The sequence below is a fragment of the Oryzias melastigma genome, linkage group LG12, assembly GCF_002922805.2.
Source record: "Oryzias melastigma strain HK-1 linkage group LG12, ASM292280v2, whole genome shotgun sequence".
Lineage (NCBI taxonomy): Eukaryota > Metazoa > Chordata > Actinopteri > Beloniformes > Adrianichthyidae > Oryzias > Oryzias melastigma.
Genome location: NC_050523.1, coordinates 20,140,742 through 20,155,440, shown reverse-complemented (window position 1 = coordinate 20,155,440; position 14,699 = coordinate 20,140,742). Strand labels below are relative to the sequence as shown.

General features: G+C 34.6%; 3 non-coding genes across 3 annotated transcripts; all 3 read left to right on the top strand.

Annotated features, from left to right (window-relative positions):
• Window positions 1-11,674: 11,674 nt before the first annotated feature.
• trnat-cgu lies at window positions 11,675-11,747 on the top strand. Its single transcript has one exon. It is a non-coding gene; the product is annotated as a tRNA-Thr (tRNA).
• Window positions 11,748-12,410: 663 nt separating this feature from the next.
• trnat-agu lies at window positions 12,411-12,484 on the top strand. The gene has a single exon. It is a non-coding gene; the product is annotated as a tRNA-Thr (tRNA).
• Window positions 12,485-14,174: 1,690 nt separating this feature from the next.
• trnat-agu lies at window positions 14,175-14,248 on the top strand. Its single transcript has one exon. It is a non-coding gene; the product is annotated as a tRNA-Thr (tRNA).
• Window positions 14,249-14,699: the final 451 nt, after the last annotated feature.

The window sequence follows — 14,699 nt, the reverse complement described above, 5'->3', positions numbered from 1 at the left end:
AGAGCCAAAATGTAAAAGCTATACATTCACAAAACAAACTCAGCGGTGTGCTGCTGAAAGTTTGGCAGCAGTCATGCACACACAGCAGGTCAGTGTTTCTTACACTGACGTGTTGAAGGGGTTACTGCTCAGTCATGTTCACTTCCACCTTCATAAAAAGTTACAAAACAAGGTAAAACAGACTTTTCATGTTTTAATAGTAGCCTGTTTCTTTTATGATTTGGGTTCATCATCACATTTTAACTCATAAACTCCTAAGAGCTAATTCAATATTTGGATCTTAAGAAAGTTAAAATATGCTATTTCTATTTTCTTTACTGATTTTCTCATTTTATTAAACGTTGGAACATATGTTTGCAGCTTTTGACAATGTAAAATATTTTTATTTTTAATGCTTACTGATTTTATTTCATTCATTTGTTTATTTTTAACCAATTACCACAACAGGTAAAGTTTTATTCAGTTTTTAATGAAAATGTCTTTAACATGACCCTTCTGAAGAAAAAGCTTTTTTTGTGTTGTTTAATGGCGCCCTCTCGTGGCGATTTGCATTCTGCACAATCCATTATTTGTGTGGGATGGCATACATTTAATTAATTCCATACATTTAGTGGTGAAAAAATTAGTTTAAAGTAGGACAACTGTTTAACTAGAAATGGTGACAGTCATACAATAACAGTAATAACAATTCAGAATTTGGTTTGTTTTTAAAAATTGGCAATCATATTGATGCAGCAAATTAAATAATAGGCAGCTTAGTGTCAACAGTGATTTTACAAAATCAGTTTATTTTACTATTTGTGCTGTGTCTCAGTAAGAAATTTGTGAATCTCACTAATCAAAATTAAATCAGAGCTAATTAAATGATTTTTACAGTATTTTTGAACAATTGGGCAAACTTAAAATTCTTAAAAAATAGAAAATCTACTGTATATTTTGGTGTGCCTTAATTATTATTATGTTTTTTTTGTTTTTTACTAACCAGACAGCCACAATAAAGGGGTCAAAGATCCCCTTGTGGGTCTGGAGCTGCAGGTTGCAGACCCCTGTACAACACTTAGCCAACTGAGCCATCTAGCCACTTCTCTGACCCACTAGATGACGAAAATGAAGACATTAATGGATCTATTTGTTTGAATGGATGCATCAGAATGAGGCAAAGCAGGGACACTGTGGTCTATGGAGAGAAAATAGTCTCACTCTGATTTGTGCGTGCATAATTTAGGACTTGTGCATAACTTTGGATTTGTGCGTGCGTAATTCTTGATTTGTAAGTCGTATAATACATTTTGTGCATAAGTAAAAAATAAATTAAAAAATACAATTTACACATGCACAAATTAGAATTACAACAACTTTAAACTAATTACACACGAAAATCTTTAAGAATTAAGCACAAATCACTTGTTACACACACACAAAACCTCTGTTACACGCAAATCTGTCATTAGACTTATTTCACGTCTCAGTTATTTGTCTATAAGCGATGCGTTTAAATACTAGTAGAATGCTCGGTCATCAGAGATTGCAAAAATGCAAAAAGAGTCAAACTACACAGATAATGTTGATATTTTACACACACCAATACATTACCCAAGTTTTACTTAGAGCGAACTCTCTAGATCCACAAAGAAGAAGCTCCAAATAGAAAAAAGTGAGTGAGTGAGTCAATCTATGTTTCTATTTTCCTGCAGTTATGTGCTCGGGGTCATGACCATAAGGATAAGATCCTGGATGAAAACAGATGGTTCCTTTTCAAGATGGTTGGTTGCTCCCTTGGGGAGACTGGAATAGTGTCTCCTCCACATCTAGGAAGGCTTGTTGAGGTGTGTTGATCATATTTTTTGGATTTCAGTTATGTAAATGCATATTTTGGGCTGCTGCTTTTAAAACTCTCATGTTCAAACGGTACTACGCAAGTTTCTGTAACGCTTCTCAGGCTCTATGTAAAATATGTGTAGTCATTGCATGTGCACAGCAAGTTAAACCAGATCAAACTTTGACCAATCAGGGACTCACATTTGGTAGTGACGTTTAGATGGCATGTTTTTTAATTCCCAGAAGTTCCAGTTGATTGAAAATTGATCATGGAGGAGAATGACGGCTGGAGTTAAATGACACCAAATGTTTAATTTATCAGAATAAAACTATGAAATTGAAGGGCTGTAGAGATTTTCACAAGTTTTACATGAGTTTGAGATTTCAGAATATTAAGCCTCTTCCAACTCTAGTCGGCAGATAGTAGAAAATGGACAAGTTTTAGAACGTGTGACACATTTTTGGTGTCTGTAACTTTACAAGTGGTTTGTCCATGTAACCTCTGTACCTTTTCTGTCCCTCTATGCTGTATTGTATGAGAGCAACCACGTAGCTACATCTTATGCTTTCTCTTTTGACTGTCAGTTGCAGAGTTGTTGCATTGATAAAGTAGGTAGGCCATACCATCATTATGAAACCAGGGCATGACTTTCTGATAAGGTCTGTGACAGAACTAATAAAAAGTACCAGGAGAAAATCAGCAGCAACAGCGGGAAAACCCCCTCATCCAGGTGACAGCAGGTTGGTTATATCATACAGACAGTCTAAAAGAAATGAACACATATAGCACCAAAAACCTTTCCACCTTTCAAGTGATCAAGTAGTGACACTTCATGAGCCTCAATGTATGAAAGAATTAATGAGCCTGTTTACAGAAAACACAATATCTGCTTACTTGAGGTTTTTGATTTTTAAACGACTTCGTAAACATGATCATTTAAAGCATGTATTGCAATAATGACAAATGTCTGATATTAAAAATGTGATCGAATGATGAGAAAATGATGAGATTTGATCCGGTATTTGTGGTTAAAAAAGATTGCAGAAAAAAAAATCCATCCAATTACAAGTATTCACTAACTACATTTATGTCAATGACAGAATGTGATTTTGACCACTTCTAAAAGTACAAGCAACAGAATTTTACAAAAGTCAGAAGAAAATTTGTGAAAGTATCACAGTGTAAACTGATTTGACTCACAGAAATGACAATTTAAAGGTTGAAAAATAGTGGTCTAAGAATCAAACCTTGGGGAACTCCTCCGTCAATTAAATTACCAGTGCTCTGATTCCCTGTGGGGAATGACACAACATACACTTCAAGGAACAATCTGACCCAAATGGGAAATCTTCCAATTAACTTTATCCTTCCAATTTCCAGCCTGTTATGAAAAAGCAACATTTTCAGGACTGCAATATTTTAACCCTGCAAGCCCACTACACCAAAGAATTGACATGAAAATTAATATATTTTGAAATTAACATATTTTTTAAACCAGTTAATGAAATCCAAAAAAAAAAAAATATATAAATTTTTAATGAGATAAAGATGGTTTTCCTTTTTCAAACATTTGGTGAGTCGGTAAGTTTTGGCCCACAACAATGATGAAAAAATATTATCACAAGTAGTTAGGAAAAGAGAAACCCTATAAACCCACTGTTTCAAATTTAAACCACACATTTTTAACATGGTGCAACTTTTTTTATAAACAATAATTTTTTAACACATTTTGCATTAGGACAAAATGTTATTTAAAAAGTAAACACATAACAAAAGAGGAGATATTCTCTCAAAGATGTTTTGAAAATTGTCAAAACTTTTCCAGCCAAAAGTGTTTTTGTGATTTCATGGAAGCAGCCATTTTGAAATGAGCAGGATCTACTGCCCCTAGTGGAATGATGAGGAACTACAGGGCAGAAAAGTATTAAGTTATTGGTTTTTATAGAAAGTTTTGAACATATTGACACGATTTAAGACAAAAAAAATGCATGTATCAAATATGACATGAATGGTTACACAGGCTTAATATCTGCATTCAAATCAAGACGCACCACTGTTTTACCTCAGACTGGAACAACATGAATAACAAACTAAAAATATTTTAGCCTTCAGAGCTTTTGATATGTCCTGATCTTCAATGTTGTTCTTTTTATTCCGCATTCATTACGTTATCATAATATGCTTGTGTTTAAGGAACTAAAGCAATTAACTCCCACAGTAGAAACAAAACATTTCTAAATGTATTTAGACATCAGGTTACCAAATATTTTGCTGAGAATTCTACCTTTAATTTTGTTTTTGGAACACAATATGTGAGTTGATGGAACATTTTGTTCAGGGTTTCAATGACAGAGCAGTACTTATAACAATAACAATGTGCGTCAATGTTTCATCGCTTTAAGGTTAATACAGAGTTTACTTTGTGATTGCACAATGATAGAAAAACAATGTAAACAGAAAAGTATTTTCACATTGCCATGTTATCTTTCCTGAGTCTCAAACACAGCATCTGCAACTATGTTGAGGCTTCAGGGCATTCAGAGGCAGTCACAGTTTTAAAAAAACACAATTACAGATGCACTTAAAGCTTGTAACAAAAATTGCTACAAGCCCAAAGCATGTGACGGCAAATACATCATTAGGGTTTTCTTTTTATTCTGTGTGTGCTTTTTAATTGTGACCAGCAGCTATAAGCCGCTCAAGTATAAATGTTGCACATGTGCCAAGACGGGACCCAACTGCTGTAACAGATGTGGGATAACGTATTATACTTTTGCACAAAATTGTGGAGCAGCAATTACTGGGCCACTTAGATGCTTCTTACGCAAGAAATACATCATTTAATTGTTCTGCTTCTTGACTTTTAACCATATAATTTTTAGGGCCTTCTGTCTCAAAAAAAAACAAAACAAAAAAAACTGCTTAAACAAACAAAGAGAAAGGAATTAGATAAATGTGGTTATGAAATATGAAGAAAATTTTCCAGCAAATTTAAATTAGGGTTCAACAGAACATTAAAGCAGACAGGAAGAAAGTTTAAAAAAAAGCAATTGCTGCCTTTCTCATGAAGTCAGTAAGGAGTCAATACTAGCACCTTACTGTCAGCATAAGGGCACCATATCACAACATCACCTGTACATAATAGTGTGTCTAACTTACAATATAAATACTTCACAATGCATTTACCACATACGACAATGGTACTTTCCATTTCTATGATGTTCCTTGAGGTGTCCGATTGTATGGAAAGAAAATAGACTCACCCCAATTTGTGTGTGTGTGTGTGTAATTCTTGATTTGTACCTCATACAATGCATTTTGTGCATAACTTTGTGTCTTTGTGTACTTGTAATAGTGTACAGTATTCTTCTCTTATCTGCAAATACATAAATATGGAGAACCCCCATATCCGTCTCATCCCCCATAATGTGCTCTCCAATTGAACTGTGGTCCCCTCCTGGGAAATGACCACTGCTCCTGCAACACTTTCAGAAGGAAAAATTTCACACAAGCAGCAACAGTTGTCACAGTTTTTGTGGCAAACCGGAAGAGCAAAGTGAAGTAAGAAGCACAAATACACAGAGGAACATTGTATTCACATGTACAAAAATTATAATAAAAAAAAAAAAAAAAGCGAAATAACATTTTTACATGAACAAATTAAAATTAAAACAGCTAAAAACTAACAACATACGCACATATTTAAAAATTATGCACAAGTCGCTTGTTATGCACACACAAAACCAGATTTATGCAAAAAAATCTGATTTGAGACATCTCCACACATCTCCAAGATTTGAGTGTAAGTGATGCATTTAAATGCCTAACGAAGTTATGCACAAAATGAGTTACAAATTAAGAATTGCACGCACAAAAATCCAAAGTTAAGAAGAAATCAAGAATTGCACATACACAAATTCAAAGTTACACACAAATCAAGAATTACGCACACACAAATGGGGGTGAGTCTATTTTCTCTCCATACATTTAAGCCTCAAGGGAAGTGCAAGACATACCTGAGCTACCTTGAAGATGCAGCCGCTCTTCTGTCTGGCTCGGACAACCTAAAAACCCCCCAGTACAGATCAAGCCCAAAACGGCTACATGTAAATAAGGCAAAATATGAAGCATAAGAGCCTCATGAAGCTCACCTCCCATATCTGCTATCCTAAATCTAAATATGTTTTATAAGAAGTGGAGAAAAAAGATCAAATTTATTTCAATACTGTCTATAGTAGATAAAAAAGAAACAATAATCTTTAATTAGGTTAAGCTAAAACATAATTTAATATTTTATTTGGCAAAATGAAAAAAAAGGAACAGTATAAAACCAATAAATCAACCGGAGAGTTTAGTTTGCCACCAGAGCAGATGGCAATGTCGCCCTCTCTTTGCTGCAGGAAGCATTTTTTGAGGGATAATCCCAGCAGGCAGTAGATGGCAGTCTAGCTTCATTAGGCTGTTGGCTGGCTGATTCTGCAGACTCCTGAGCATACAGAGGATTCCACTGCGAGATGCATGAGACGGTGGCAACGTGCAACTGATGTCACCGCCAGAGATGGCAGTGTTACTGCAGCGCTGGCTGAGCGTGGGGAGGCTGAGGTGAATGAGTGGGACAGGGGGTGTCAGGTGGATAAAATTGGAATGAAGGTTGGAGGTGGAGCAGAAGGGCAGGGTTTGAGAACGACAGACATTAAAGGGCCCGGAATACATGAGACGAAAGGAAGAGCTGCCGAGGGCGGCTTTCATACTGATGAGGATGCTGTGGAAGGAAGGTGGGCAAAGTTGTCTGCTCCTGCCGTGGTCTTAGAGCACTTCATCCACAGGATTACATGGGAATTTAAGTTCTTTGCACCGTTAACAATGCTGATGAGTCATGAATGATAGACAGTTGTGCTCAAATGGTGGGACAGAGTGAGAAAAAGCAGGTGTAGCTTAAGTCCATATTTTTTTCTATTTTATCGCTATAAGTGATCCATTGTGGACGGCACAGAAACAGATGTCTATTTCTCTGTGTATGTTAGCAGTCCTCCACATACAGAGGGCAAAAAAGTGGAGAAAAAAACAGGAGGCTAAAAGCAATCATAACGCGCTCGGCTTGTCTTTAACGACTCGCATGAATTGCTGTGCTGCTGGCACCTATTTTATTTGCAAGAATGCAACATGCTGGCAGTATTGTGCAATTAACCAAATGACCCCTGAATCATGTCGCCTTGCTCCGTCTATATCACTGACAGAAACAGGCAAATCTGACTGCTCATTTCAGCATATCACCCAAAGCAAAATATAATGGAAACCTAATGAAGTGTATGAAATGGCCCAACATTCTCGTCAGTTACATTAAGTAGATGCAGCTCCTAAACTGAGGTATGTTCGTCACTGTGGACCTGTTAGGGGGAAAAAGTGCAGAAAGCTTCATCAGCAGCATTCCGACCCTCTGAAGCATTTCTGCACAGTCGAGTCGATTTTTTTTTTTTTCTTCATTGAAGAGGAGTTTAACGGTGGAAATGAATACACATTGATAGAGGAAGTGGACTTTCTGTTTGTGAGCACTGTGTCCTAAAGCTGCTCATTAATTTTCATTAAGTGCTGTCAGTAAGGACCATTAAACAGGCTAGAGAGTAATCACCTCACTGGGAGCTGACCTGCTTCTGACACAGGTAAGGGTTAATAGAAACAGCTCACCTTTGTGACAAAACAATCATAGTTCACACGCCAAGGTAGGAATTCTCTAATGATTCATTTTTGTCATTCACTTTGCATGATCAACGCTGAACAGGAAAACACTTTCCTGAAAGAGCAAACAATTACGCTCATTTATTTCTGTGTACATGTGTAATGACATCATAATGAATCTGGTTCCAATTTGAAGGAGGCTTTTGCTTATCAGTGTGAAGTGCTGCAAATCAAACACTCCATAAAGGAAAGATGATCATGAGAGGCTTGATTCCCGCCAGCGCCTGAGCTTAGCATGGGTCTCTAATTACACAGACAGCAGGCAAAGGTCAAGACCTACCTTCAATTTCAGACAAACTCTCGGAAAAGCAATCAACTTCTGAGCCAAGTTTTATAGTCAAACAGATCAAATCAGAACATTTCATAGATAAACAAGGGAGACTCAAAGTATAAACCATGAAAAAGGTTTGCAATTATATCTGAAGCTTCACTGACCTCTTGAACCTTTTTTGTTTGCTTACTGTTTCGTTTAACAGAGTATTAGAGCCAACATGGATATATGGATATAAAAGTTAAAGCTTTACAAAAATTAAAGTTCTAAAATTATGAAAAAAATCTTCAACATTTTACAAAAATCCTAAAATATACAAAAACACGTCAACATTTTATGACAATAAACTCTTATAAAGAAAAAACAACCAGGATTTTCCTAGAATTAAAATTGTGCAAAAAGGTATACATTTTATTGAAATTAAGTCATAAAACTACATAAAAAACTGAACATTTTACAAAAATGAAGTCATAAAATAATGAAAAGAACATCATTTTACAAAAATAAACTCCTATAAAGAGACACTTTACAAGAATAATGTCACATATATATGAGGAAAAAAGACAACAATTTACGAAAATAAAGTCCTAAAATATACAAAAAAACAACAATTTACAAAAATAAACTCATAACAAAGATAAAAATTTAACATTTTCCTAGAATTAAGTTTTAAAATTATGAAAAAAACGTAAACATTTTATGAAAATAAAGTTGCAAAATTAGTACATAAAAGTCAGTATTTTACAGAAATAGTCATAAAATTATAAGAAAAAGTCAACATAACATAATGATATTATCATAAAATTTTATGAGTTAAAGACAAACATACAAGGCAAAAAGTTTGTTTACTAAGAGAAATATGAACAACCTTTAATAAGAAAAAAAATTTAACTTTTTTTAAAATTAAGTCGTACAGTTACGTGAAAAAAACTCAAAATTACAAAAATAAACTCATGTAATTTATTGAAAAATAGACAAAATTTGCAGTTTGTGCTAAAATCCTAAACAATTAACGGAAATAAACTATAAACAAGAAAAAAGACAAAATTTCACTAGAATTAGGTAATAAAAATTATATGAAAATAGGATAATATTTATGAAAATAAAGTTAAGTTAAAATTAAGACCAAATATAATCTATATTTTACAAAATAAAGTCATAAAATTATGAGAAAAAGTTAACATAAGGAATTTATCATTCCATCAGAATTTTCAAGATTTAAGACTAATTCAGAGAATGAAAAGTCTTGTTACTAAAAAATGTAAGCAACCCTGGATATCTCTTAGAAGCTGAGCCTTAAGGTGTCAATATAAATGGCTCCACTGATAGCACATAATGTGGAGGAAGGCTTACTTAACCTACTGCATTTTCAAAAATCATTGTTTTTTCCGAATAAAATTATCAATTTTTCTCTTACTTTTATGAGTTTATTTTCATAAAATGTTAACTTTTTTACTCATAATTTTTCAACTTTACTCTCATATATAACTTTTTTTCATGTTGGCCCTAATACTCCGCCATGTTTTTTGTTTAAGAGAGGAAGGGAACCCAGTTTCTTGTAAAATGTTTTTCCTTTTTCTCATTATTGAAGGACTTTATTATCCTACATCTTTGTCTTTTTTTTCGCCCAATATTTTTCTGTTTTTTATGCCTTTATGACTTTATACTCGTATGATAAATACTTTTTTTTCTATCCTCTGTCATACTTTTGGTCTTATAAAAGAAGGGAACCCATATTTTGTTTTCCTTTTTTCAAGATAAAACCTTATAAGAGATTTATAGTAATAAAAACATTTTAATTGGCGGCTACTTATTTAATCATTTTATTAAAGTTTATTTTTACCAGCAAACACTCGCTCAGTATTACTGAAGAGGCACACACTTTCTCCCTTTTCCATTAAGTTTGACAGCACAAGTCCAGTTACACACACACACTAATATACATGCTCACACACTCACAGTTGTGGGAGAGTTTTGAAGGACAGGATGTTTTCAAATAGCTGAGTGCAGACTTGATAAAACTTCGGATGGTTATTGCTGGCATCCAGCGAGCCTTATCTAACGGCTTAGTCCTCAGCTTTCAAACAAGATAACAGGCCTGTACTGGAATTATTAGGGCAAGGCTGCCTAATCCTAGTCCTCGAGATCTACCGCCTTCCCTTTTTTCCAGCTCCCCCTTTCCCTCCTTCCGGCTGATTCGCTGACTCAGGTGTTTCTACATTCTGATTGACTGAACACACCTGATGCAGGTGATCAGCAACAAGAAGTGCAGAGAGTGGTGAAAATAGGCTGAGTGGCAGATGGTGAGGTCCAGAGTCGGTATAAGCGTGTATTAGGACAATGTGCTGGCATGACAGTCTGGTGCAGCAATGGAGGAAAAGGCTGGACTATGTGAAGGTGGTGGAGATAAACCCAGGAGCAGGAACACTCAAACAAGTCCAGATCATTTAAAAGCTTAATAACAGAAACCAACACAAAGATCAGGGGTCTGCAACCTGAGGAGTCACATGCAGATCTATCCTTCCTTCATCGTTGCTCTTTGGCTTTAAACAAATTCCAACAATGTCAACAGTTTATTTATTAATTTATTTATTTAGTTAGTTAATTAGGTTTTCTCATTTCTGTTATTTTTATTACATGTCAAATTAATGAGCAAAATAAAGGTTTAGCATACTATCAGAGTGGCTCATTGTTAGAATAAGCACATATTCTGATGTCCAGCTGCTCAATGGTGTCTAGTTGCTGTTGAGAAACAAAGTATAGAATTGCATTTAAATACATAGTTAAAAAAAAAAAAAGAATTATATGCTAATGTTTATATTGGATAGTAAAGTAAAAAAAAAGATAAATATGCATCAAATATGTAATGGTAGTAAATACCATGTTTAACTTGACTTTTTTTCATTTTAACTCAAGAAAATCTTTTTTGAAAAATCATACATTTTATTTTGAAAGGAACTTGCATGTGCGGCTGTCAAAATTGACAGAAATTAAAATTGTAATATTAATAAATATATAACATTGTAATCGCTCAATTATTCAAAATATTTAAAATCAACAAAGAAAATTGACTTAATCATTACAAAGACAAATATAAAACGTATTGTTTTCAAAAAGTTAGAGGTGGGGATTTGAGGCTCTTGTTGGTTTTATTAAATCTGCAATTTAACCAATAGGCTGTTTGAATGTTAAAGCACCTGTCTAGTAAACAGGAGATCCTGGGTCCAAATCCCAGCAGTGCCTCTTTCAGCACCCGTGACCTTTCTTTTAAAAAAATCTTTAAATTGAAGACAAAATTGTCATACAGCAAAAAACTCTTAAAGAAAAAATAAAGTTTATCTCCCTAAAAATAAAAGTTAAATTTAAAGATACATTCATAAGAAAAGAACAAACAAATAGAAAACAGGCGACGTTCCTTGATAGTTGGTGAATCTAAGAACATGTTGATCCTTCTGCTATTTCAAATGTTTTTTGGGATAGAGATAAACCACTGTCACAGACTAAACCAGGTGCTGTGGCTTAGCTGGTCCAGTAAACACTAGATCCTGGGTCCAAATCCCAGCAGTGCCTCCTACAAAAAAATGCGTATTGCTTAAACCCATCTTTGTTAAAAACTGGAACAGACAAATATCGTAGGTTAAAGAGAAAAAAGCATTGTTGGTAGGAAAGTATTTACACGTACCACATGCTTTTGATCGGGCAATAAAATAATCTTGGCTTTAAAACTAATGTATTTATTGAGATATAACAAAAGTTAGAAAACAGGCAAAATCTCCTGAATTTTTATTTGTCCAAAAACGTGTTTGATTTCAGTGAGATTGCAAAAACATTTCTACATCTGACACAGAGGCACTGTGGCTTAGTGGTTAAAGCGCCTGTCTCGTAAACAGGAGATCCTGGGTCCAAATCCCAGCAGTGCCTCATTCAGCAGGATCAACACTGCTGGCCATAAATGTAAAAAATAATAATAATAATAAATAAATAAACATTCATTTAATTGAATTAAATACAGTTATATGCCAGAAGTTCTTAAAGACAAATTAATGTTTATGTCCTTAAAAAGAAAAGTTTGATTCCAAATACATTTATAGGAAAAGAACAAACAATTTGAAAACAGGTTACATTCCTTGATAGTTGGTGCATCTCAGAACATGTTGATGCTTCTTCTATTTCAAATGTTTTTAGGGATAGAGATAAACCACTGTGCCAAACTAAACAAGGTGCTGTGGCTTAGCTGGTTAAAGCGCCTGTCTAGTAAACAGGAGATCCTGGGTCCAAATCAAAGCAGTGCCTATTTCAACAGGTTCAACACCACTGGCCATAAATTTGCAAAAAAAAAAAAACATTATAATAATCACTCAATTGAATAAAATACAGTTATATGCCAGAAGTTCTTGAAGACAAAGCAATGTTTGTGTCCTTAAAAAGAAATGTTTAGTTCTAAATACATTTATAGAAAAAGGACAAACAAATTGAAAACAGGCTACATTCCTTGATAGTTGGTGCATCTAAGAACATGTTGATTCTTCTTCTTTTTCAAATGTTTTTCGGGATAGAGATAAACCACTGTGACAGACTAAACAAGGCGCTGTGGCTTAGCTGGTTAAAGCGCCTGTCTAGTAAACAGGAGATCCTGGGTCCAAATCCCAGCAGTGCCTCTTTAAACATGGTCAGCACCACTGGCCATTGAGGCAAAAAAATTAGTAAATTGAAGAAAATATTGTCAATTGGTAAAAGTTCTTGAAGACCAATGTAGTGTATGACCTTAAAAGGTAACGAGTAATTCCACATACATTCATAAGAAAAGAACTAACAGTTTGAAACCAGGCTATATTCCTTGATAGTTAGTGCATCTCAGAACATGTTCATTCTTCTTCTATTACAAATGTTTTTAGGGATAAAGATAAACCACTATGACAAACTAAACAAGGCTGTGGCTTAGCTGGTTAAAGCGCCTGTCTCGTAAACAGGAGATCCTGGGTCTAAATCCCAGCAGTGCCTCTTCCAACATACCCAAAATCTCAGTCCTTTGAAAGAAAAAAAAGATTATTTAGATTTGGAAAGAAGTAAATCCATGTACTAAGTGCTTTTAAAGGTAAAATGGTTTTACTTTCATTTAAAATTTTTATCTTGATTTACAAACATTTTCTTTTTTTTTTTAGAAAAGAACAGTTACAGAACGTGCAACATTCCTTGAAAAATTGTCTACCTTATGACTTTTTGACAATATACTCCTTCAAAAGTTTGCAGGGAAAGGAATCAACCACTTTAACATTTAACCAAGGCGCTGTGGCTTAGCTGGTTAAAGCGCCTGTCTAGTAAACTGGAGATCCTGGGTCCAAATCCCAGCAGTGCCTATTTCAACGTGGTCAACACCACTGGCCATTAAATAAAAAAAAAAAAGATATCTGCGATTTGAAAAGAATATTGTAAATTGGTAAAAGTTCTTGAAGACAATGTAATGTTTGTCCTTAAGAAGAAACATGTAGTTCCAAATACATTCATAAGAAAAGAACAAACATTTTGAAAACAGGCTACATTCCTTGATAGTTAGTGCATCTCAGATTATGTTGATTCTTCTTCTATTTCAAATGTTTTCAGGGATAGAGATAAACCATTGTGACAAACTAAACAAGGTGCTGTGGCTTAGCTGGTTAAAGCGCCTGACTAGTAAACAGGAGATCCTGGGTCCAGATCCCAGCAGTGCCTATTTCAACAGGTTCAACACCACTTGCCATAAATTTGCACAAAAAAAACATTGTATTAATCAATCAATTGAATAAAATACAGTTCTATGCCAGAAGTTCTTGAAGACAAAGCAATGTTTTTGTCCTTAAAAAGAAATGTTTAGTTCCAAATACATTTATAGGAAAAGAACAAACAAATTGAAAACAGGCTACATTCCTTGATAGTTGGTGCATCTAACAACATGTTGATTCTTCCTCTATTTCAAATGTTTTTAGGGATAGAGATAAACCATTGTCACAGACTAAACAAGGTGCTGTGGCTTAGCTGGTTAAAGCGCCTGTCTAGTAAACAGGAGATCCTGGGTCCAAATCCCAGCAGTGCCTATTTCAACATGGTCAGCACCACTGGCAATTTATGCAAAAAAAATAAAAATCTGTGACTTAAAGAGAATATTGTCAATTATTGAAAGTTCTTGAAGACAATGTAGTGTTTGTCCTTAAAAAGTAACATGTAGTTCCACATAGATTCATAAGAATAGAACTAACAGTCTAAAACCAGGCTATATTCCTTGATAGTTAGTGCATCTTAGACCATGTTGATGCTTCTTCTATTTCAAATGTTTTTAGGGATAAAGATAAACCACTGTCAAAGACTAAACAAGGCGCTGTGGCTTAGCTGGTTAAAGCGCCTGTCTAGTAAACAGGAGATCCTGGGTCCAAATCCCAGCAGTGCCTGTTTTAACATGGGCAGCACCCGTGACCTTTCTTTAAAAAAAAATCTTTGAATTGAAGACAACATTGTCATACAGCAAAAAACTCTTGAAAAAAAAAATAAAGTTTCTGTCCTTAAAAAGAACAGTTAAAATTAAAGATACATTCATAAGAAAAGAACAAACAAACAGAAAACAGGCGACGTTCTTTGATAGTTGGTGCATCTAAGAACATGTTGATCCTTCTGCTATTTTAAATGTTTTTTGGGATAGAGATAAACCACTGTCACAGACCAAACCTGGCGCTGTGGCTTAGCTGGTTAAAGCACCTGTCTAGTAAACAGGAGATCCTGGGTCCAAATCCCAGCAGTGCCTCCTACAAAAATTGATGCATATTGCTTAAACCCATTTTTGTTAAAAACTGGAACAGACAAAAATCGTGGGTCAAAGTGAAAAAGCGTTGTTGGTAGGAAAGT